Source organism: Capsicum annuum, chromosome 12, assembly GCF_002878395.1.
Source record: "Capsicum annuum cultivar UCD-10X-F1 chromosome 12, UCD10Xv1.1, whole genome shotgun sequence".
Classification (NCBI taxonomy): domain Eukaryota; kingdom Viridiplantae; phylum Streptophyta; class Magnoliopsida; order Solanales; family Solanaceae; genus Capsicum; species Capsicum annuum.
Genome location: NC_061122.1, coordinates 16,224,447 through 16,228,682, shown reverse-complemented (window position 1 = coordinate 16,228,682; position 4,236 = coordinate 16,224,447). Strand labels below are relative to the sequence as shown.

Here is a 4,236-nt window from a genome sequence, read left to right as displayed (position 1 = left end):
ACAGTGGACCTAATCGAAAACACAAATAAGAAGGCATAGGATGCAATTTAAAATTCAGAAATTGTCGCCCTAGATTGAGTCCCTATTTTAACTTCAGCTTTTCTTAGTATAAGTTTTCTTGACTTACTAATCTAACTATTTATTGTCCTAAACTAACACATGGCGTACTCTTATGCTTCCACGTGGTTTATTATGGAAGCTTTGTCCTCTCTTATTAATAATACTAGAAGTGCAAGACCCATGTCAGCACGGGCCCAACAAATATGTGAATTGCAATTTTTAAGTTTTAGAATTTATCTTGAAGTAGGAAGTTTGAGCAGTAGAATGTTTTAATTAATATGAATGAGCTCAGGAGAACAAGCTTGTAGCGCACATTTTATATATATACATACATATATATATGTGTGTGTGTGTGAACATTAAGGAGCCATGTTTTGCAAAACAGTAGTGTACATATAATTTACATAGAAACAAAAAAAGAGTTGATGCATCCTTAGGTTGGGCTCTGCAAATGTATGACTGAGACCTGTTGCATGAAAGAATACAAGCTAATTATTAGAAGTTTATAATGAACATTGCAAGAAATTTAGGAAAAATAATAATAACAAATATTGGCCATCAATCGATCAATTTAACCGAAAGTAGCTGTTGTATATATCTTACACATTTGAAGTATCCAGTGAAGGGGAAAGTGGGTATTTTCTCTTGGTACAATTGGAAACTTTATCTACTACTATTAAAATATTATACCAACCAAGTCATCCAATCATATCAACAGAAAAGCAATGAAGTGTCTCTTTCTGCAACTTAATCAAATGACATACAACAGGATAATAGTAGCCAAAAGAAATTGGGAAGAAAGAGCATTAACCTTCAATCCATTTTCGGAAAGTTTTGAAACAATTGGAATATAGAAGCGAATACTAATTCATGAATCAGATTAGTATCTTAAAGTGGAAACATTCATTTTCTTTTTCAATCTGCCAATCACTTGGAGTTTAAAGTTGTTTATGCTCAAATCATAAGCGAATTTTTGCCTTAACAAATTTTACTTTTTTCCTGCATAAGGCTCTCTACATTTAGATTAAAGTTCTAGATTTGGATAAAACAATAAGCCACTCAAAAAGTTTCCCAAAGATGTCGAAGACCAGATCTAAACTCGACTATTAAACATTATTTCTCCTTGCAAATATTATATTATAGTAACTGAGAACTTCATGCTTTTTACCCCTAAGGAGCAGTAGCAGCTTTATTTATTTTAAAGTGTAAGCTCTCACACTTTCCATACCAATGTTCTTTTGTGACTATTATTTCAGTCAGGTTGCACCCACGCCTAGCAGGTTTATTATGTAAGCACAAGCAGACATTTTTCAGTATATATTATACACAACTAAGCAATTCATCACAAAAAGAACAACATGAATTCTTGAGTTCACCCAACAACATAGCTAGTATAATCTCAAAATTGTACGCAGACTTCACTCCTACCTCATGAAGCTAAATCTGGGACTTTAAGAAATTTCTAACATAACATTCAACAGAAATTTGTTTTCTTTATAGATTTGTAGAGTCCAAGAGAAATTTGTTTTCTTTGTAGATTTCTAATATTTCTAATATTCAAGAGAAATTCATTTCCTTTATAAATTTTCAACATTCAAGGGAAATTTGTTTCATGTGATAATGAGGAACACGAATACTCTAGTTCGGAGGTGTGAGAGGTTAGCTATGAATAGTTTTAGGCGAGGTGGAGATAGGCCAAAGAAAGATTGGAGAGAGGAGGAGGTAGATCAAAACCAATTCTATACATACAGTATACTTGTTTGAAGAATACAAGTGGTAGAGACACTGAACAATTAGAAATCTTATCATCCCATTGAAGTCAAGATTGTTCACTGTACATTTTTCAGCCGAAAGAACATAAAAAAGTCAAGCATCTAGAAAAAGCAATAGATTGGGTAGCATTACAAAGAATTTAGTCATTTGGATATTTTCATAACTTTCTTTGGAGCAAGCTAGTAAAGTATTATGCACATATAGGAAGGAGTATGGCCTTCACCACAGCCTAACTTGGGACTTTAAACATCGTCTTATATATGGAAATCGAACGGTGCTATACTTGTTGGATTGAAACTATATGACTTGACTTGAGGGAAAAGGAAAAGAAAAGAGAGAGTAGTATTTATGCTTTAGTTCTGTAATAGTACCTAGTAAAGAAAGTTTCTATTTATCAAAAAAGAACATTTCACACAATGTTAGTCCAATCTACCCACAACAGAATACAATAATAACTTAAACTATAACCAACAAATATGCCAAAAACACACAAAACATGTAAGCAAGCATACCACGCTCCAATTCTTTGATCCGAGCCCGCAAAAATGCATTATCATTCAAATTTCCATCCATGGCTGGAAAAAAAAAGAGGGGGGGGGGGGGGGGGGGGGAGAAAAAAAAAAAAAAATTAGACATAAAAGAAAACAAGATTAATTAGAGAAAAAATTAAATGAAGCGTTAAAGAAAGTAACCTTAAAAGGAGTTGTTTTATCTTCTCGCTGGAACTTCTTCTCGGTGTTGACTGTTTCATCATCACTTTCAACACTTTGAGCACTAATGAAAATCTCAATCCAAAAAGTCTGCCTTCTCTACCTCTTAATCTGATTGTTTTCAATGTGTAGTGCATCTGACAAGTTTGATTTTAAGGATTTTATTTTATTTTGATTCATGAAATTAGATTTTTTTTTTTTTGTGGTAAAAAAATTATACTGCCCTCTTCATTCCCTATTCCTTTCCATTCTGATTATTAGGAAGCTAGGAGATTTAGTGAAATCTTATTTTTGTCTTCCGTATCTATGTAAAACTTAAAGGAGACAAGTTATTTATACCATGTACATGAATTAGATAACCATATAACATTTGTGTGTATCAAGGAAGTAGATAAAAACTGCTTACAATTTCTTTGAGATCGAGAGCAGCACGTTTGAAATTCTCAAATATAGAAACCAATATGACACCATCAAATAAAATCAAGGCACGCATAGCTATGAGGCCAATTTCCACAGTTAGCCATTCTAATCTTCACAATTAGCTATTCCTAATTAACTCTTTTTTAGTCCACTATATTAATATGAGATAAAATTCATCGTCTGAATTAGTACCCCATCTGTTTCATTTTAGTTGACTTTTATTGACTTGACAAGATACGTATCTTAGTGAAATGAAATGAAGAGAGTAAGGTCTGATTCAAGCAAACTAAAACATTAAAAGGTCAGACCGATGCACTAAGCTCCTTTTATGCGCGAGATCGAGGAAGGTTCAAGCCACAAAGGTCTATTACTGTAGACAGTCTTACGTCGCATTTCTGCAAGAGACTTCTTCCATGGCTCAAATCCCTAAACTCCTCCTCACATAGCGGCAGAGCTTAATATCTAAATATCAATACAAAAAGCAGCCAGAGATTTACTATTTTTTTTTTCAATTCATACAAAAATTCATATATCCATATAGATATGAGCATATAATGTAACCTGAAATAAAATATTTCCCAGTCTTGACCGGATTGCATCAGGGATCTACTCTTAGCCCGTTTTTGTTTGCTTTGGTTATGGATGTGTTGACGCGTCGTATCCAAGGGAGTTACCCTGGTGTATGCTTTTTGCAGACGATGTGATTTTGATTGACGAGACTTGGGGGTGTGAATGATAAATTAGAGGTGTGGAGACAGACCCTTGAGTCTAAAGGGTTCAGGTTAAGTAGGAGCAAGACCGAATATTTGGAATGTAAGTATAATGTCTCGAAGGAGGTGGATGAGGTGGTAGTAAGGTTGGATTCTCAGGTGGTGTGTAAGAGGGATAGTTTCAAGTACTTAGGGGCCATGATTCGGGGGAATGGTGAGATTAACGAGGAAGTCTATCACCGGATCGGGGCGAGATGGATGAAGTGGAAGCTCGCCTCGGGGGTGTTGTGTGATAAGAAGGTGTCGCCCAAGCTTAAAGGCAAATTTTATAGGGTGACGGTCCATCCGGCCATGTTGTATGGAGCGGAGTGTTGGCCTGTCAAGAACTCTCATATTCAAAAATTAAAGATGGCGAAAATGCGGATGTTGCGTTGGATGTGTAAGCTTACTATGGGGGATAGGGTTCGGAATGAGACTATTCAAGATAAGGTTGGTGTGGCTTCGGCGGAGGACAAGATGCGGGAGGTCCGTTTAAGATGGTTCAGACATATGATGAGGAGGGG

At 35.3% G+C, this 4,236-nt stretch overlaps 1 long non-coding RNA gene across 1 annotated transcript; it reads right to left on the bottom strand.

Annotated features, from left to right (window-relative positions):
• Window positions 1-320: 320 nt before the first annotated feature.
• On the bottom strand, window positions 321-2,962 carry LOC107849964. Its single transcript, XR_001668355.2, has 3 exons — window positions 2,526-2,962; window positions 2,346-2,408; window positions 321-526 (listed from the first exon to the last, which is right to left on the bottom strand). It is a non-coding gene; the product is annotated as an uncharacterized LOC107849964 (long non-coding RNA).
• Window positions 2,963-4,236: the final 1,274 nt, after the last annotated feature.